Here is a 20,944-nt window from a genome sequence, read left to right as displayed (position 1 = left end):
CTTCCCTCTCTGCCCCTCATCCGCTCACATGTTTTCTCTCTCTCTCAAAATGAATGTTAAAAAGAAAAAAGTACTAAAGCAGCTCCATAGCACGTGAAATGGGGGCAGGTTACCCACGGAGGAGCAATGTGAGCTCTCAGCCATCCGGTTCTAGAAAGCAGTGGTGGGAGAGAAGGAGCTTTTATTGAGGCAATATAGTCATCCTTAGGGGGAGGTCCCAGTGTCCTGGGGCTCCGGGGTGGAGGGGACTCCGGGCTGGGGGCGGATGGCCAGGCCGTGGCTACATAAAGGTGAGGTGAGTCGAGGCAGGGACCCCACAGCTTTCCTTGTGCTCCTCAAACAGCTTCTCCAGAGCCTGCATGTAGAGCGTGTGATAGTGGTCCACCTCCTCCTCGCTGGGGTGGAGGCTCTGGGGCACCGGAATGGGGTGGCCCACTGCAGGGAGAGGGGAGACACAGGTGAGGTCGGGATGGGGGGGTCTCCCGTCCTGCCCCGGAGACGGGCACTCACCCACGGTGGTGATGGGCCTGGCAAAGGGCAGCAGGCCCCAGGAGTTGGCCGAGAAGAGTCCGCGGCCCCAGAATATGCAGGGACTGTAGCCTGTGAGCTTCTTGAAGATCATCTGGCACAGGTATTGCCAGGTGTTGGGGGCAAAATCCTTCAAATGGAAGATGCTGTTCTCTCCAAAAGAGTACACGGGTACCAGGGAGGCACTGGGAAGGTACAGGGAGAGAGAGGAGGGGTGTTAGGGTAATGAATCTCGGGGCACCCCAAAATGAAACTGCAGACCCCTCCCCACACCTGCCTCCACTTCTCATGGTCTTTCCAAGCATATGACAAAGAAAGATCTGCAATAAGGGACTCACAATTCTTGAGAAATGTTTCCATATTGGGCCTTTATTTCAAGCTAAGCCTTGAAGCATATGGTGGTTAGGGTGCCCTTACCCCCACCCTGGTGCAGACAGGCTCCCGCAAAACTTAACTCCTAGCAGCATGTCCAGTAACAGGAGCAGTCAATTAACACCTATTTGTATCTATTATTCTATTTTTTAATTAATAATTTTTTAATGTTTTATTTCTTTCTGAGAGTGAGAGAGAGAGAACAGCATGGGCAGGGGAGGGTCAGAGACACAGGGAGATAAAGAATCCGATGCAGGCCCCAGGTTCTGAGATAGTTTCCGCACAGAATCCGACCGGGGGCTCAAACCAATGAACTGTGAGATCCTGACCTGAGCCAAAGTCAGATGCTTAACTGACTGAGCCACCCGGGAGCCCCGTAAGAGCATTTTTATTTCTCTAGCTCACTGTATGGCAGAAAGTGTATAAAGAATAGATACAAGGGCACTTGTATAGTTCAGTCTGTTAAGCATCCGACCTAGGCTCAGGTCAGGATCTCATTGTGTGTGAGTTCAAGCCCTGCATCGGGATCTCAGCACAGAGCCTGCTTCAGATCCTCTGTCCACCTACATCTCTGCCCCTGCCCTGCGCTCGCTCACTCAGAATAAATAAACTTAAACTAATGTTCTAAAATATCCATGTATAGGGGACCCATGCAGTTCAAACCTGTGTTGTTCAAGACTCAACTGTATACATTTCCTCATCTAGTCGTTGCAACTACAATATCGTTGCAAAGTTCGCTATGAGTCTGTTTCACAAGTAAAGACACATGTCTGAGGTCTTGCCTTTGAGGTAGTGTCAGAAAGGGATTGGACCCAGGGCTTCTGGGCACAAGGTCCTGCTACCTGTGCTATGACCCTGCCTCTTTCAGAGAGGGAAGACTGGAAGAGAAAGTGGGAATGATTCTTGAAACAGAGAACACCTGCACATGCTGACATGAGAGGGGGCGTCTGGGCGCCTCTGTGTGTTGAATATCTGAATTCAGCTCAGGTTGTGATTTGGAGGCTTGTGAGTTTGAACCCTGTATCAGTTTCTGTGCTGACAGCTCAGAGCCTGGAGCCTGCTTCAGATTCTCTGTCTCCATCTCTCCTCCCCTATTCATGCTCGGTCTCTGTCTCTCTCTCAAAAAGAAATAAACATTGAAAGAACAAAGTGCTGGCATGAGAGCCCTGCGGGTGCAAGACACAGTGCCGGCTCTGGGGACACAGAAGGCCAGCCACAGGGACCTGGCCATGTAGGGACTGAGAGTGTGGGTCCCCAGATGCAATGCACACCTCTGACCTTCAGCAGCACCCCGGGCTGGTCACCTGCACCCCACTCACACATGCCTCAGTGCCAGGCGCACGAAACCTTGTGATTCCGCAGAACGAGGTGGTGCTCCCTTGGGACTGCGTACAGGGCTTCCTGGGCACCCCCAACTGCGATGACCACAGCCTGCCCTCTCGGGGGCTGAGAGAGAACAAAGTCCAGGCTCCTCCGGTTCATAGAACATCCTCCTGCATGCATGAGGAGGTGGGGAGCAATCACTAACACCACTCACTGCTGGGCTGCCTAGCCCCTCACCCACCCTTTTTGCATGTGCCCCATACCGCATTCCGTACAAACTTGTTGCCCCATGTGACTTATAGTGCCTCTCTCAGCAGGGGGGCAGGACACTTGCTTCAAAGCTATTCACTGATGCCCACTGTTAGCCCTCCAACATTCAGGCCAGGTGCCTATGTCTGGTGGGTGAACGGCAGTCTGGCTGGGATGGGGGAGGGGTGCCTCACCTAAGGACATGACATAGTCTCGATAGACTGGGAAGAGGAAGAGGGTCTGCAGCCCTGTCATCATGGCCTGAGTCCTGGCGAAGTGCTTGGAGAAGTTGTTGGCCTCGGTGCAGATATTACAAACAGTTCCCATGCCCATGATTCCATGTGGGAGAGCAGCCAACACATATTTCTGTTCTGGGGGCAGCTCTGCTGTTTTCACCAGCTTGGGGACGTTGGGCAGGAATAGAAGAAATCAGTGTGGGAAGCAAAATACCAGATGAAAAGAGTTGCCCTCTACCTCACAGACTTCAGAGTTCCATGTCATCCCTGAGTCAACAGCAGGGGTGGAGGCTACTCTGGAACACAACTCCGTCCCCCTTTCACTCCCCCGGCCCCATTGTTTGAGTTTAGAATGCCCAGGGGTACATAGCCAGGGGTGAGTAAGTCTGGGAGTTGGGGGAGAGGGAGGAGGCAGTTTGTTGATGGTGACCTCTCACCTTGATCGGATAGTAATCCCTTAGCTTTTTCCAAATACTCCAGTTCCTCGTGAACTCGAAGCACCTTCCACCTTGGGGCAGAGAGATGGGTGGAAGATTCTGGGGTGCTCAGCCACCTTTTCTGCTCCCCGGGTACAAGTATGGGCATACTCAAATTAGTTGAGAGTGTCCCTGTCCAGGAAGAACCACACCAGGTAGAGAGCAGAGAGAGACCAGAGTGGAGTGAAGAGGAGGAAGAGGAGGAGAAAGAAGGGGCCTGGGTGAAAGACAAAAAAGAGAAGCCACTTAGGTTTTGAAGCTGGGTGGTCCAGTCCAGCCGCTCCTCTCCTCCCTGCTCACAGATGGGGAGGGTGCACCCAGCCACTCTGGCCCTCTCCTGCTCCCTTTGCAAGGCGGGGGGTCTCTAACCTCTCTTCCCGACTCCCTGCTCCCCTTGGGGACCCCAGGCCAGCAGGGGAGGAAAGAGGAAGAGGAAAGAGAGCACCAACTGGTAAGCGCCTATTATTTCCAGCCACTGTTTCTGCAGGTTTCCATGGCGGAGGCGTGGGGCAGGGCTGTGTGTGACTCCTCTCCAGTAGAGCTCCTCTGCCAGCAGGGGTCCCGGGGCTGGAGCACAAACCAGGAAGGTTTGGGCACCCACAGGATGGACGGTTTTCTCCCGAGAAGGGCCAAGTCGTCAGAGCCTAGCGGAGTGTGGGAGTGTTGTTTGCATGTGTGGAGTGGATGGAGAATTCTTGGATTAGGAGCCCCAGAGTCTCCAGAATGATCTTTGAACTGTCAACTCTGGTAGGTTAGGACTGGCCTCTGGGCAGAGCTGGGAGGGGTCAGGAAGTGTGCAAGGGAGGTGGCACATTGATTGTGGAAAGGAGTTTCTAAAGAAGCTTCTGGGCCCACTGACTGGGTCCCCGAGCAAGCAGGCAGTTGCCAGAAGTCACAGGCACGATTAGGTTATGAGATCTCCAAGTACGTTCCCCGGATTGCCGGTCTCCGAGAGTGTGTAGAACCCTGCGCATGAACAGGCACACACTGCAGCTCTCTTCAACGTTTAATTTCCCTCCCTGCCCAGAGTCGAGGCAGGAACCGGGAGGGTAGGGAAGTGTGCCTAGGTGAGGGTGAGGTGTCGGGTGAGCCTGATGCCATGGCGGCCTTGTCCCCCTCGAATGGCTGCGGCACCCTCTCAGCTTGACTGCTTGCTGCTCGTCCACTTGCACCCGAATGGGACGCAAGATTCTGGGAACCGGGATTGCAGGGCATGGGGACGAGTCTCTGCGAGCAGAAGGGGAGTGAGAGGGGCAGTTGCTGGGATCCTCAGCCAGTCCTGTTCCCGCCCACCAGCCCGATGGTCCTGGACAGAGTTCAGGGTCCCGGCGGTTGCTAAAAGCCAGCCTGAAGTGCAAGGGGTGGAGATGAGGCCAGCGTGGCATATGCACGGCCCACAACCAGGTACAGTCACCTCCCGGTGCTGGGAAAGAGCAGGGCCCAGGCTCCAGGGGAAGTGTGTGAGCGGCGTGGGCAGAGGTCGGGGCTCACCACGGCTGTGGACTGGCATGCAGAAGGGCAGGCGGAGGCACAGCGGCCTGGAGAACAGCGGCAGGGCCACCTTCACAGCTGCTGCAGCACCTACTTCACCCTCTGCAGCCAAGAGCCCTGAGGGTTTGGAAACTGCTGGAAGAACTCATTCTCTCCCAAACAGGAGACACCCGCCAAGGATGCCAAAGGGGAGCAGGAGTCAGCCTGACTATGAGTCTCGCCCCTCCTCCCCCCTGCCCCTCGCCTCCAGGAGTGCCGCCCATGGCACTCCTCCAGGACAGGGCAGCCCGCGCATGGCGCCCCTGGCCTGGCGGCTTCTCACCTATGCTCCAGAGCCAATGTGACAAACCCTTCCTGATTCTGGCTATGCAAGGTCAGTACACCCACTTTTGCGCCTAGTACTTCCAGGGACCCTCCAATGATTCTACTGCCACCTGGCCGGCCCCAGGCCAGGACAGCAGATAGGCGCCGCTGGCCTTGTCAGAGGACACCAAACCTGGGTGCCTTTAGAAAAGGGGGAGGAGGGCACCAGGCAGGTAGACGGGGGTGCCCAGCCCAGGGTAGGAGGGTGAAGTAGGAGGCAGCAGCTAGGCCTAGGGGGAAGGGTGCTGAGGGTGACCTTTCCCCTTCTCAGCACTATGCATGATGTAGTCCCAGAAAAGAGGGAGGTGGAAGCCACAGGGCAGCATCAGCAGGTGCCCTGGGGCCGGGGAAGAGTCAGGTGCAGCCTGTGGCCTCTGTGCAGAAGTTGCTGAAGGCCCGGATGATCAGGACCCCGTGAGGATGGAAGCCAAAGAGGTAGTTGCCTGAGGGATCCAACTCTGTGGTTTTCAGCAGCTGGGGGCACAGGGAACATACCCCACCTGTCAGGGAGATCAGACTTTTGGCGGTGACCAGAGAAGAGTCCCCCCCAACACACTCTTCCTGGGTGCCTCTCACCGAGACAGGAACATAATCTCTGAATTGTCTCCAGATGGCCCAGTTGGGGACCCAGGCAGAGCGGTGGCCTCCTGCCCATGGCGTGTCCCTGTCTGCAGAGAGCCAGACCAGGTAGAAGAGGGCTAGGATCCAGGCTCAGCTGAGGAGCACAGGGACTAGCACGGCCATGAACACCTGGGCTGCAGAATGGAGCTGGGAGGGAGGGGGCAGGGATACTCAGACCCCCTTCTGCCTCCTCTTCCCTGTGGTGTGTCTTCAGCCCCTTCTGTCCTGGCAGATTCCTTCTATGCCTTCAAGGGCCCCCATGGGTCCCTGCCCCGCCTCCCTCCTGGAAGCAGGGAAGTGGGGTGACAGGGGGTGGGCCTCACTCACCGAGCCCCAAGAAGGAGCAGTTCCACTGAAGGACAGTAATGGCTTGGAGACCCTGGAGGAAGGTCTGGAGGAGGCTGGCAAGCTATGGAGGGGGATCCCACAGGGGCTGCTGTGGGCCCTTAAGTACAGTCCCTTGTGGTCCAGCCCACCTGCCCTGACCCTTGGTTCTGGGCTGGCCTCTGTTTCCCCTCCCTTTTCTGTTCCCTGTACCCCTGGGACCCCAGGACGAAGAGTTAAGCACTACCTGAGCCCACAGGCCTGTGACCAATAGGACCAAACCGAGATGCCCAGGGGTGCGGCCAGCAGCCTGGGGGTGAGGAAGGTGCTTGCACCTTGGGGAGGTCAGGACCTTGCGCTGTGAATACTGGGCTGACAGAGGGCTGGGAAAGCAGGGTATTGCCTGAGGGGTGTATCCCGCCACACAGAGCGCTCCCCCACGAGTGAGAACAGCTAGGAAACTCATTAGTCACTCTGGCCTATACCCTAAGGAGTAGCTCAGGCCTTTGTCAGGGGAGACATTCCAGAAGGAGGGGCTTTTTGGGGGAAGGCCAAGGATTAGTGAGCTCCAAAATGCACACCCTGTGAGTGGCCCGGGACCAGGTTGCCTTGCCCCACCCCCAGCTCCCCCAACACTGGCCAGAGCTGTGGACTGCCAGCTTCTCCAGGTCAGGGAATGTCACTTCGTAAATTAAAAGTAATTTTTTAAATGTTTATTTAGTTTTGAGAGAGAGTCAGACCGTGAGCCTGGAAGGGGCAGAGAGAGAGGGAGACACAGAATCTGAAGGAGATTCCAGGCTCTGAGCTGTGAGCACAGATCCTGAGGTGGGGCTCAAACCCACAAGCCGTGAGATCATGACCTGAGCTGAAGTTGGCCACTTAGCTGACTGAGCCACGCAGGTGTCCTGGAAATGTCATTTTTTTAGAGACAACTCTGACACACATACCATTAGGCGCCTCTATCATGTGCTCTCCTAGCATAAAATACGCCCTCGCTTTCCTTCCTTCATGGTGATTTTCTGATTCAGGTCTCCCCCAGGGTGTAAGTAACCAGAAAACAGGCCTGGTTCTCATCAGCACAGCTGACAAGTGCCAGCAGATGGGGGAGTCAGCACAGTAGACACGACAAACCAGCTCCTTCCAGTGCTGCTCAGGCTGACACACCATTTGGGTCCCTGTCCTCTGATGCACTGTCATGGGGGCTTCTGCCTCCAGCGACCTGGCCAGGAGGTATCTTCTCCCATCCCTGCTCAGCCCACTTCCATCTGCAAGGAGTCCAGTGGGGAGATGCTGCTTCCACGTGGAAGGGTGACAAGCCAGACCTACCAAGAAGGCAGGCTTGGGTCGCCTGGAGGGCTCAGTCGGTTAAGCGTTCGACTTCTGTTTGGGTCCTGATCTCACGATTGGTGGGTTTGACCCTACAATGGGCTCTGTGCTCACAGCTCAGAGCCAGGAGTCTGCTTAGGAATCTGTGTCTCCCTCTCTCGCCTCTCTCCCATTCACAGGTGAGCGCTCTTCCTCTTTCAAAAAAAAAAAAAATCTGTAAATCTTTTTTTTTTTTTTTAAATCTGTAAATCTTAAAAAAAATTGAAGGCAGGCTTCATAGAGGAAGTGTTCCTGGGACTCTGAGCAATACGAGGGAAGGGATGGCATGAGGTGTTGGAGGCTAGAAATACCCTAGGCCCTAGGGAATAGACCCATTGTTTTTCAAAAGGCTTCCACAAGGGAACCCATAGGGAGTGAAGTTCAGGAAGGTGGGCCCCAGCAAGGCTGAGAAGGACCAAGCTAAGGGAATGTGGCCTGTGGGGCCTCAGGGTGCCTCCAGGGGCCTAGGCAAGGGCTTGATGGCCACCTGGAGGCTGGAAGCCACATCAGCTCTCAGGAGGTCTCTTTTTCAAGCTGCTTCACAAATTCCCTCCCCCAGGAGGCTTTGTTGGGATGACCCACCCAGGCTTCCCTTTTCCCGATCCTCCCTGACTAGACAGACGGCTTGGGCCAAAAAAGCCACAGTAAGTCTCTGACCTGTCTTATCCTACAGCACATGCTACCAGGAGACCTACCTTCCTTTAGCACTGTCCCCTGGCCATGATGGGGAACTGCCACCCCCATGGATCTTAACACAAGGGAGAAGACGCCCTTTAGTAAGACAGAGTCAAGGACAAGTGGCAGGGGATGTGCGTGGGGTTTTTCATGGGAATCTAAGTGAAGGCCCTGTGGCCTGGCCCTTTTCAGGCTCTCCCCCTCCCCCATGCAATCCAAAGGGAGTGAGAAGGGCACCTGGAGGGGGGGCTCAGTTGGATAAGTGGTTAAGCTTCAGACTGTGGCTGAGGTCATGGTCTCACAGTTCCTGAGTTCGAGTCTCGTGTTGGCCTCTGATGATAGCTCAGAGCCTGGAGCCTGTTTCAGATTCTCTGTCTCTTTCTCTCTGTGCCCCTCACTTCTCCACTTTCCCTCTGTCTGTGACTCTTAAAATAACTAAGATAAAAACATTTAAAAAAAGGAAGGGGGTTCAAGATGGGACCCAGGGAAGCCTCCTGGTTCCCACACTGCTCTATCATCTGCGTTTGCCTTTTCCTTTCTCTGGCGTTTGTGTTGGGAGTAACTCCAAGTGTCCCCTCTCCTCTGGTGGCAGGAGGGATCTGGGGTCAGTAGGGAGGGGAAAGAAGGAAGAGGGACTTGGGTTACAAATCCTCCTTTATTGAGAGGGAGGCTGAGAGTCAATAATTTATTATATGGGGAGCCCTCAGAAGCCTTCTCCCCATGAGTCCTTGGGGACCATGGGGAGAAGTGGTGTGCTGTTAGGGGGCCGCAGGAGCTTCCTGAGAGGGCCACGTGTTGGCGGGGAGGGGACATATTCAGTCCCAGGCACATGGAACATCCACTAAGGAAGAGAGGTGCCAGACAGACCCCCTTCCATGGAGGGGGCCCGGGGAAGGTACAGCGACAGGACAGGTCCGGCAGAGTGGTTGAGTGTCAGGGGTCGACAAAGGACACCATGATGAGTGCCCCGAGTGGTGGGTAGCTCCTCGTGGTAGTGGGGGAGGTGGCCAGTGTGCAGGAGCCCCCAGCCCTTCCGTGGGGATGAGATGATGTAGTCATAGTGCAAGAAGTGGCAGCCACTTCCCTGGAGTGGACGGGGGACAGACATGGGGAGTGAGGACACAGGGGATTGGGGGGCAGGCAGCTCCCAGGGCGGGAGAGGGAGGCAAGGGAGGCCCAGGAAGCCGGTGGGCAGCCTGGAAGAGAGCCAGGGGCAGGGAGGCTGACTGAGCAGTTCATGGGGTGTCTTAGGGGGCGGGACAGCAGGGGGGAATGCATGTGGGTGCGCACGCATGTGTTGAGGAGTCCAGGTGGTGCAAGCTCACCTCATATCCAGTCCCTTGTGGTTGAGGGCCGTGTTGAGAGTGAAGGTGTAGGAGTTGTGATGAAGGAACAGAGATGCCTGCTCAACTGGCCCTTAGCAGACCACAAAGTTCATGACCACCTGGGTCTGTGGGGGCACGAGAGAGGAGGCTGGAGGGAAGGCTGTGAGGTCCTAGGGACTTGGAGAGGGGGTACTGAGGGGGTGAAACCCCTGACAAAGGGGGAAGAGCCTCAGGGGCCGCACTGCTATCTACCCCACTCCCAGGCTTCCCTCCCGTGTTATTACTTTCCAAGGGCTTCCAGATACTAAGGGGGGTGAAGCTGGGGAGGGGATGAAAGGCGAGGCTTAGAGACCTCTGGCCAGGACTGCAGTGTGAGGATGTGGAGACAAGGGAGGGGACTGGGGTAGTGGTCCACCTTGGTGTGGTAGCATGGTAACAGGTTCTCTATCGTGGGCCCCACATACTCAGCAGCTGCAGTGCTCAGTCCTCAGTTCTCAGCACAGTCCCCAGTAGCTGCAGCCACTGGTCCTCATAGCCCACCTGCTTCATGTGGATGTCCACAGAGGGGACGTTCTCATAGCCTCCAGCCAGCCTGGAGTCCTGTGGGTGGTGGGTACTGAGCCCAAAATGGGTGGATCTAGCCTCCCAACTCCTCTTGCCCTGGGTCTTAAAGCTTGTGGAACCGTGTCTGGCAGCCTCATCCACTCAGCCTGACTGGCTCCTGCAGGCCCTTTATGTCTCAGTGAAGACGTCACCCCTTCTGTGAAGCCCCTCGGGTCCCCCATGTCTGGGCCAAGGGTCTGTCCTGTGACTCCCACAGCCTCTGAGCTGCCCATCCCAGCCTTCAGAAGATTGGCGCCTGCTACTGACTATAGCGGGTGAGGTGCAGGCGGGCAGGGCCGGCGCAGCCCAATGCACCACCCCGCCTGGGCCAGTGGCCGGCACCTGGGACTTGTATTTCTTGAATGAATGAATGATCACAGCTGTCCCCTCTGTGGGTCCCCTCTCTCTTGGCAAGCCCTCTTTGATGCCACTCTAGATTCCATGTTGCTGGCTCACAGCCACAACTCCCTCCCCCGGGAACCCTGCCTCCTCCCTGTCCCAGCCCCCCTCACCTCATGCTGGCCTCCTGACCACTGGCCGTAATGCTCCATTTCCTCCACCAGCTTGTCGCACATCTGGTCTGACAGCAGCGGGAACCAGTACAAGTCTGGACACGGCTGAGGAGGCAGGGAGGAAGGACAGAGTCTGGGTGGGGGGCTGCTCTCGGAGACCTCTCCAGGAGAAGCCAGGCAGCCAAAGGATGGGAGAAAAAGCCGGGAGTGTAAAAGGAAGCCAGGACACAGAGGAGCTGGTGACATGCAGGTCTGAGCACGGGGATGAGCCACTGCCAGCGCGGGGCCAGGAACAGCTGGATCAGAGACGGTGGGAGCAGCTCAGAGAGCACAGCACAGGTGGCAGGAGGTGCTGGGGCCCAAGGCTTGGAGCTTCTTTACAAAACTGTCGCTTCACCCATAACACTAACAGCCCCGAGGACCACTGGGGTAGTGGCGGGTGTGGAGCTGAAGCCCCGTATGCCCAGCCTGTGCCCTTATCTGCCTGCACAGAGCAGCCTGAGGCATCGGAGGGAGGAGTGCTGGGAGACCGCTAATCCAAGCAGTGGACTCAGGGTGCGACGGCCACCAGAGCAGTGTGGGTTCCCGCGGGGGACTCACCTGCTCCACGAGTCCCTGCCCTTCCAAGGCCCGGCTGTAGGTCTCGTGAATGTACTGCTCCTGCCAGTCCTGCGGGAGGGGAGGGTTGCGCACCTTGTCCTGTGCCCTCTTCACTCCATCTGGTCCCACCCAGGAAGCCCGGACCCACTACCACGACCGCCTGTCCCGAGGCAGAAGCAGACCCCATGGGTGAGCACTTGAGCGTGTGCACGTGCATCTGTGTCCTCCTTCGGAGAGGGGCACGCTGCTTCTCTGTGCAAGGGGCCCCTCACACACCAGGGGATTGTCGAAGATCTGCCAGAGGTCAGGGTGCAGATGGTCGGTGTCCTAGCGGGAGGTGGCCAGGAGGATGCCAAATTCCTGCTGATTGCTGAGGTGGAGAAAGACCCCCTGAGGGGGAGAGGGGATGCAGAGTGAGAAGACGGGGTGGGGGGGGACGTGCACCCCAGCACGAGGTCCCCAGTCCTTGCTCGCCTCATACTGCTGGCTCTTACAGAAGCCATGTCTGGGTCGGTGTCGCTGCCTGAGAACACCTCCCTCTGGGGCAGCTCTGGTCTCAGGGTCTCCCATGGATCACGTCCAACTGGGATATGTAGGGCACATTCCACATGACCCTAGGGGCATCCACGCTGGGGTCAGGTAAGCACAATTTTGCCCAATTCAACCCAGCAGCCCCTTCCACTGGCGCTCTGGAGCTTGCCTCCTGGGGTGGTGGGTGCCCAAGTTGTCTCCTCCTCATGCCCAATCCGTGCGATGCCCCCCCGGGAATCCGGAAAGCCAGGAGATCTTGGAGTTAGAGGCCTGTATTATGGGGCTGAGGGAGACGGGTCCTGGGTGCCAAGGGAACCTGGGAGAAAAGCCCATAAATTTGGATAGCAGAGGACTTCAGGCCCAGGGGAAAGCAAGAACAAGGCTTGTCGGGGCGCCACACACCTGCCGGCCCCGCTTCTGAGCAATGGCTCCGTTCAGCAGCTTGGCTGGGGTGAGTGTGGGGCACGCAATGACCAGCAGCCGTCTCCAGCTCTAGGAAACCATTAGCCTTATTGCCACGGGGGTTAAGGATCTAATATAGGGTGCTGGGGAAGGGGAGAGGATAATGTGCTTCCCCCTCCCCCACTGACAAGTGAAACAGACACAGAGGGTGGGCTGTTTTTTACAAATAAAAATTGTAATACAGCCATGGTTGAAGTGACAGGGAGGGTGGCAGTGTGGCCGGCGCTGAAGGCAGACAAGCAAGGCAGTGCAGCACAGCAGCAAAACCCGAGCTAGGGGACCTGAGGAAGCAGCGGGGGTCCTCTGTGCCCACCTTCTTCCACCTCCTGGCCCCCTCCTCTGCCCATGGCTTTGATTCGTCCCCAGGACCCCTATACTTACTGTCAACCAATCTCCAGCAACTGTCCATCGTCCAACAAGAAGTTCAAGCAGTCACCGCCACACCCAGTGAGGGTCTGAGGCATGCTCTGGGCTGGGGACAGACATGAACTCTAGTCCCTGCCAGGCTCCCGGACACTCTGAATGACTTGGATGTCGCTTTGATCTTTCTGAGCCTCTGTTTCCTCTCTCGGGGGAGGCTATGAGGATCCAGCGTAGAAGACAGCCTGTGCAATCGCAGCTGTTACTACTTGCACTGAAATTGAAAACTGTCCAAGTCCAAAAAACAAAACAAAACAAAAAAAAGCCTGAAAGTAACCAGAGAAAGGGAGAGATGCCCCAAAGTATCTGGGGTGCCGACTTTAAACTAGGTGCCCTGGTCCCAGAAGGCGCCAGGAAAAATTGAACTGCCGTGCGCCCGGCACCATCCATGGTGGCGGCGGCCTGGTGAACCAGCAGCAATGCCTGCGGAGGCGGTCCCGGTGCTGGGTGAAACGGCAGTGGCCCGCGCAACATTGGCCCACTGAAGCGGCGGTGGCGGTGACCCAGTGAAGTGGCACTGGTGCCAGGTGAAGTGGCGGCTGCATAAGCGAAAAGTTGCCTGCTGAAGCGGCAGCGGACGGTAAAGCGGTTGCGGCGGGGTCAGGCGACGCGGACTCTGCGGACCTGAAGTTGCTACGTTCCCCAAACTACTCGGGTTGTATTGCTGCTTGACCCCTGCAGATCTGAGGCTGTGACACTTCCCCCACCCTTAACTCAACCCCTGGCAACAGGAAAGCAGCGACCAGCGGAACTGTTAAAGGCGGTATAACAAAGCCTCTCAGGAGTAATCAGAGTAGATAGTTTCTCTGGATAACACCACCGTCTTTTTCTCACCTCTCCAACCATATTCCACCCTTTAGTTCTTCAAAAACAGCTTCTTATCCCTTCTGCGTGTTCATTCTATTTCCAATTTTGCCTCATCTCTGCCCTATTATCTCTCTCTTTCTCTATGCTCTTCAGCCAGCACTGCATACACCCGGCTATTTAATTGTAGCTGGGAATTCTGGTTATATGCTTTAAACTGATCTTTGTCTATCAGTTTTCTTCTTTCTTCCTTTTCTTTTCTTCTTTTTGACTTTTTAATGTATTTTTATTTTGTATCATTCGCCTTCCTTCCTCCGTCTTTTATCATTACTTTTTAGTTTTCCCTCTCGGTTAGTGTGATTGTTGGATTGGTCTGTGCGCTTCTGTCCCTCTATTCCCTGTGTGTTTGTCTGTATGTTTTCTTCTCTAGGGCTACCTCAAGAAACAAGCCAAAATACACATAGTGGAGAGTCCCAAATACCACTACGAGTAGGAAAATAAAATAACCAAGGTCCCAACAAGAGAGACCAAGAGATACCATTCAAAGAACACTTTCTGAAAGGATAGGCCCTGAACAGTCAAAGAGTCTTCTTGGGTACAGCAGCGCTCACAGGTGCAGAGAGCATAACAAGTGTTAAAACTAACAAAGACAGAAAGCTAACCAAAATTACGAAATGAAAGAGCTCTCCTCCAAAGAAACTCCAAGAAGAACTGACAGCTAATGAACTACTCAAAACAGATATAAGCAGCATTACTGAACAAGATTTTAGAATAATAATGGTAAAATTAACTGCTGGGCTTGCAAAAAGCATAGAGGACATCAAAGAAACTATGGCTACACACAACATGGAGAACAAAAATAGGCATGATGAATTAAAAAGTGCAATAAATGAAATACATAATAAACTGGAGGTGTCCAATGTACGGATTAAAGATACAGAAAAGAGAATAAGTGATTTAGAAGACACCATTATAGAAAAACAAGAAGCTGACAAAAAAAGAGACAAACTGATCCAGGAACATGAAAGAAGAGTTCGAGAGCTCAGTGATACAGTCAAACGCAACAATATCCATTTCATAGGAATCCCAGAAGAGGAAGAGAGAGGGAAAGGTGCTGACGGAGTCCTGGAACAAATTATAGCGGAGGACTTCCCCAACCTGGGGAAGGAAGTAAACGTTGATATACAAGAGGCAGAGAACTCCACTCAGACCTAATATGAATCGATCTTCTGCACGACATATCACAGTGAAAATGGCAAAATATAAGGACAAAGAGAGAATTTTGAAAGCAGCTAGGGAGAAAAGGGCCCTAACATACAAAGGGAAACCTATCAGAGTGGTGACAGACCTATCTACTGAAACTTGGCAGGCCAGAAAGGAATGGCAGGAGATCTTCAATGTGATGAACAGTAAAAATATGCAGCCAAGAATCCTCTATCCAGCAAGCCTGTCATTCAAAATAGAAAGAGAGATAAAAATCTTTCCAAATAAACAGAAATTGAAAGAATTTGTCACCACTAAGCCAGCCCTACAAGAAATCCTGAGGGGGACTCTCTGAAGGAAATGTTGCAAGGAACGAAGACACCAGAGACACCACCACAAGCATGAACCCCTCAAAGTACACAATGACTCTAAACCCACAAATTTCAATAATAACACTTACTGTAAATGGGCTGAATGCTCCAATCAAAAGATATAGGGTAGCAGAATAGATAAAAAAACAAAATCCATCTATTTGCTGTATACAAGAAACGCATTTTACATTGGAAGATACCTTCAGATTAAAAGTAAGGGGATGGAGAAATATATATCATGCTATGAGAAGTCAAAAGAAAGCTGGAGTAGCTATACTTATATTGGACAAACTGGACTTTAAATTAAAGACAATAACAAGGGATGAAGAAAGGCATTATATAATAATTACAGGATCCATCCATCAGGAAGAACTAACAATTATAAATGTCTATGCACCGAATATGGGAGCACTTAAACATTTTAAACAATCACAAACAGAAACAAGCTTATAGATAAGAATGTGCTAATAGCAGGGGACTTTAATACTCCGCTTACAGCAATGGATAGATCAACCAGAGAGAAAATCACTAAAGAGACAATGGACGTGAATGACACAATGGACCAGATGGATCTGACAGATATATTTAGAACTCTGCATCCTGAGGCCAAGGAATTCACTTTCTTCTCAAGGGTGCATGGACATTTTCCAAGATAGATCCCATACCGGGACATAAAGCATCCCTCAATAAATATAAGAGATTGAGATCATACCATGCACACTGTCAGATCATAATGCTTTGAAACTTGAAATCAATCACAGGAAGAAGTCTGGAAAATCTCCAAAAACATGGAGGTTAAAGAACACCCTACTAAAGAATAAATGGGCCAATCAGGCAATTAGAGAAGAAATTTAAAAATATATGGAAGTCAAACTCTCACTTTTTGCAGATGACATGATACTCTACATAGAAAACCGGACAGACTCCACCAGAAGCCTACTAGAACTGATCCAAGAATTCAACAAAGTTGCAGGGTACAAAATCAACGTACAGAAATCAGTTGCATTTTTATACACCAACAATGAAGAAACAGAAAGAGAAACCAAGAAACTGATCCCATTCACAATTGCACAGAAAACCATAAAGTACCTAGGAATAAGAGATCTGTATGATGAAAACTATAGAAAACTTATGAAGGAAATTGAAGAAGACACAAAGAAATGGACCAACCTTCCATGTTCATGGATTGGAAGAATAAATACAGTTACAATGTCATTACTACCCAAAGCAATCTACATATTCAATGCAATCCCAATCAAAATTGCACTAGCATACTTCTCAAAACTAGAACAAACTATCCTAAAATTTGTATGGAACCACAAAAGACCCCAAATAGCCAAAGTAATGCTGAAGAATAAAACCAAAACGGGAGGTATCACCATCCCAGACTTTAGCCTCTACTACAAAGCTGTCATCATCAAGAAAGTAGGCTATTGGCACAAAAACAGACACCCTGACCAATGGAACAGAATTGAGAACTCAGAAGTGGACCCAAAAGTATACAGCCAACGAATCTTTGACAAACAGGAAAGAGTATCCAATGGAAAAAAGACAGCCTTTTTAACAGATGGTGCTGGGAGACCTGGACAGCAACGTGCAGAAGAATGAAATTGGATCATTTTCTTACACCATACACAAAAATAAACTCAAAATGGATAAAGGACCTGAACGTGAGACCGGAAACCATCCAAAACCTAGAGGAGAAACCAGGAAACAACCCCCTTGATCTCCACCGCAGCAATCTCTTACTTGACACATCCCCAAAAGCAAAAGAATCAAGAGCAAAAATAAACGATTGGGACCTCATCAGGATTAAAAGCTTCTGCACCGCAAAGGAAACAATCCATAAAACTAATAGGCAACCAACGGAATGGGAAAAGATAGTTGCAGATGACATATCAGCTAAAGGGTTAATATCCAAAATCTATAAGGAACACCAAATTCCATACCCGAAAAACAAACAACCCAGTGAAGAAATGGGCAGATGAAATGAACAGAGACTTCTCCAAAGAAGACATCCAGATGGCCAACAGACACATGGAACGATGCACAGCATCTCTCCTCATCAGGGAAATACAAATCAAAACCACACTGAGACACCACCTCACGCCAGTCAGAGTGGCTAAAGTTGGCAAATCAGAGGACTCTAGATGCTGGCGAGGATGTGGAGAAATGGGCACCCTCCTACACTGTTGAGTGAATGTAAACCTGTGCAGCCCCTTTGGAAAACAGTGTGGAGGTTCCTCAAAAAGTTAACACTAGAACTTCCCTATGACCTAGCAATAGCACTGCTAGGAATTTATCCAAGGAATACAGGAGTGCTGATGCATAGGAGCACATGTACCCCAATGTTCATAGCAGCACTCTCAACAATAGTCAAAACATGGAAAGAGCCTAAGTGTCCATCAACAGACGAATGAATCAAGAAGATGTGGTTTATCTGTATGATGGAATAGTACATGGCAATGAGAAAGAATAAAATCTGGTCATGTGTAGCAACATGGATGGACCTTGAGGGTGTTATGCTGAGCGAAATAAGTCAGGCAGAGAAGGACAAATACCATATGTTTGCACGTATAGGAGGATTAGAAGGAACTTAACGGAGGACCAAGGGGGAGAAGAAGGGGAAAAATAGTGGGGGAAAGGGAGAGGCAAATCATGAGAGACTCTTGAATACTGAGAACAATCTAAGGACTGATGGGTGTGGGGAGGGAGAGGGGAGATGGGCATGGAGGAGGCCACTTGTGGGGATGAGCACTGGGTGTTATATGGAAATCATCTTGAGAATAAACTATTTGTAAAAAAAAAAAAAAAGAAGAAGAAGAATAAAAAGTGCCTGGCATCACATAGAAATTCAATTAAAGGAAGGTGTTACTATCTAGCCCACTGGAAGAGCAATTACATGTGGTGCAATGCAGCTTACCCACAGGAATTCACTCATCACCAGAAGCCTGTCTTATTTATTCTCCCTTTGGGGCTGTCACCCTTTACGATATTTATGATCCAGGTTTAGAAAGCTGGAAAACCACTGAGGTTGACTGTGAACTCCTTGAGAACTGGGTTGATATTACAGTTAACTTTATACCTTTGGCATTTTGTTCAGGTTTGGCACACAGTAAGTGCTTAATGAGTCTGATGTGAATCAATAAATGACTTTAACTGATTCCTAGAGTGGGGTAAGCCAAGACCACCTTCAATCATGAATCAAAGGTCTCCCACTGGAGTGAAGAAGGACCGGACTCTCGGTATCCAACCACAAGCCAATGCACAACCCAGCCTCGCACTACATTTCTAAAGGTTCAGCGTGATGGCTGTGCTTAAAAGTCCTTGAAATTCTACCTCTTCTGTCTCCACCCATCACCAGGTTCCTCTCTCCAGTCTGCAAATGGCAACACCGACTGCAATGTCTGTTGTTCCTCCGGCAAACATTAATGGCATCTTCTGTGTACCTGCTTGACCCACTTTTGCTCTCAGAGATCTCAGTGGAGTTGGCCATCCACTTTTATTCTGGACAATACCTCATATAAACAAAAAGAGAACAGGGGCACCTAGGTGGCTCAGTAGGTGAAGCAACCAACTCTGGATTTAGGCTCAGGTCTTTACCTCATGGTCGAGGGATGTAGCCCCGCATCGGACTCCTCACCGAGTGTGGAGCCTGCTTCAGATTCTCTCTTTCCCTCTCTCTTTGCCCCTCCCTGCTTCCACGCACGCTCTCTCTCAAAATCAGTAAATAAACATTGTGAAAAATAGAAAGGACAGTATAACAAAGCCCCAGAAGCCACACTAACATATCATTAGTTTCAAAAAGTATCAAAAAACTCAACAAAGACTGGAGGCCACAATCCAATTCCTGGGAAATGAAGCCTGTCACCAACCATGTGAGTCAGCTTGGAAGCGGCTCCTTCACCCCAAGCTGAGCCTTGAGGTACTGCAGTCCTGGTCAGCAGCTAGAAGGCAAGCCTGAGAATTCTAGGCCAGAATCTTCCAGCTAAGTCTGTCCTTCTGAAACTGTGCCATAATCAATGTTTGTTCTTGTAAGCTGGTGGGTTTAGGGGGTATTTGCTCTGCAGGAACAAGGAACTGATAACATTGATAGGTATTTTAGACTCCTTTTAATCTATAGATTTCCCTTTCATCTCTCCCTTTCTGAAACTGTTTGTTGAGGAAACAAGATGGTTGTTCCCAGTACATGTGCTCACTGTCTGGATTCTGCTGATTCCGCCCCCATGGTGGTGTTCGCCTTATTTCTCTCTCCTCTGTGTTTCCAGTGGCCTGGGAATTAATGTACATGCTGTGTCCAATATGGTAGCCATTAGCCACTTGTGATTATTGGACTCCTGAAATGTGGTGGGCACAACTGAGGAACTGAGCTTTTTATTTAATTGATTTGAATTGCATTTTAAAATAGATCATTGATCCAGGCCTTGGAAAACATTAAAAAAATTTTTTAAATTTTTAATAATCTCTGCACCCATCGTGGCACTGTAACTTACAACCACAAGATCGAGAGTCAATGGCTCTTCTGACTGAGCCGTCAGGCAACGTTGGAATACTTTAAAGTTATGTTCAGAATAATTTTTTCACTTGTGAATTTTATGAACTTCAAATACAGGTCAAACATGTTCCATGGATGTTTAGCGTGTAAACTGAAATAAGTTCTTTTCTTTTTTCATTTTTTCACACACACACACACACACACACACACACATATATACACACACACATATATATATACAGAGAGAGAGAGTCAGAGACAGATCAGGGTAGGGCAGAGGGAGAAACAGAGAATCTCAAGTAGGCTCCACACTCAGCGCAGATCCTGATAGGGGGTTTGATCCCACAGCCCCAGGATTGCAGCCTGAGTCAAAATCACAGTCAGACACTCAGTGAGCTTCACCACCCAGGTGCCCCTAAATTGAAATATGTACGTGCACAATACAAACCAGACTTCAAGGACTTAGCCCCAGCAGAAGGTATGTAAAATATCTCGTTACTATTTTTATTACATCTTGAAAGAATATGTTTACATATTGGGCTAAATACGAAAATATTATTAAAATTAATTCCACCAATCTCCTCTTTATTATTTTATTTTATTCATTTTATTTTATTTTAGTAGGCTGTGCACCCAAAGTGGGGCTTGAACTCTTGACCATGAGATCAAGAATCACAGGAGTGGGGCACTTGGGTGGCTCAGTTGGTTAAGTGTGTGGCTTTGGCTTGGGTCAGGATCTCATGGTTCGTAGCTTTGAGCCCCTCGTTGGACTCTGTGCTGACAGCTCAGAGCTTGGAGCCTGCTTTGGATTCTGTATCTCTCTCTCTTTCTCTCAAGAATATCTAAACTTAATGTTTATTTCTTCTTGAGAGAGAGAGAGAGACAGAGAATGAGTAGGGGAAGGGTATAGAGAGAGGGAGACAGATTCAAAGCAGGCTCCAGTCTCTGAGCTGTCCGCACAGAGCCCCACAGAGCCCGACCCAGAGCTCGAGCTCACGAACCGCGAGAACATGTCCTGAGCTGAAGTCGTCTGCTCAACTAACTGAAACGCCCAGGCATCCCTCAAAAATAAATAAACTTTAAAAAGAAAGAATTGCCAGTTCTACCAACAGAGCCAGCCAGGCACTACTCTTTTTTTTTTTTTTTAATGTTTTTTTTAAAAATTTATTTCTAGAGAGAGAGAGACAGACAGCGTGAGCAGGGGAGGGTCAGAGAGAGAGGGAGTCACAGACTGAAACAGGCTCCAGGCTCTGAGCTGGCAGCCAGCACAGAACCCGACGCGGGGCCCGAACCCACCAACCGCGAGATCATGACCTAAGTGAAAGTCGGACGCTTAACCGACTAAGCCACCCAGGCGCCCCTAGCCAGGCACTACTCTTGAAAAAGAGGTTTTTATTTATTTTTTTCCCATTTTAAAGCATTTTTATATAAAACATTAATGAGGGGGCGCCTGGGTGGCTTAGTCGGTTAAGCGTCCGACTTTCGCTTAGGTCATGATCTCGCGGTTCGTGGGTTCGAGCCCCGCGTCAGGCTCGGTGCTGACTGCAAGCTCAGAGCCTGGAGCCTGTTTCAGTCTGTGACTCCCTCTCTCTCTG

General features: G+C 51.2%; 1 pseudogene; it reads right to left on the bottom strand.

Moving 5' to 3' along the window:
* Positions 1–170: 170 nt before the first annotated feature.
* LOC120239300 lies at positions 171–12,465 on the bottom strand (annotated as a pseudogene).
* Between the last annotated feature and the right edge of the window lie 8,479 nt (positions 12,466–20,944).

Source organism: Hyaena hyaena, unplaced genomic scaffold (genome assembly GCF_003009895.1).
Source record: "Hyaena hyaena isolate Hyena2069 unplaced genomic scaffold, ASM300989v1 scaffold_228, whole genome shotgun sequence".
In the NCBI taxonomy this organism is placed as follows: Eukaryota; Metazoa; Chordata; class Mammalia; order Carnivora; family Hyaenidae; genus Hyaena; species Hyaena hyaena.
This window is presented reverse-complemented; position numbering and strand designations above follow the sequence as displayed.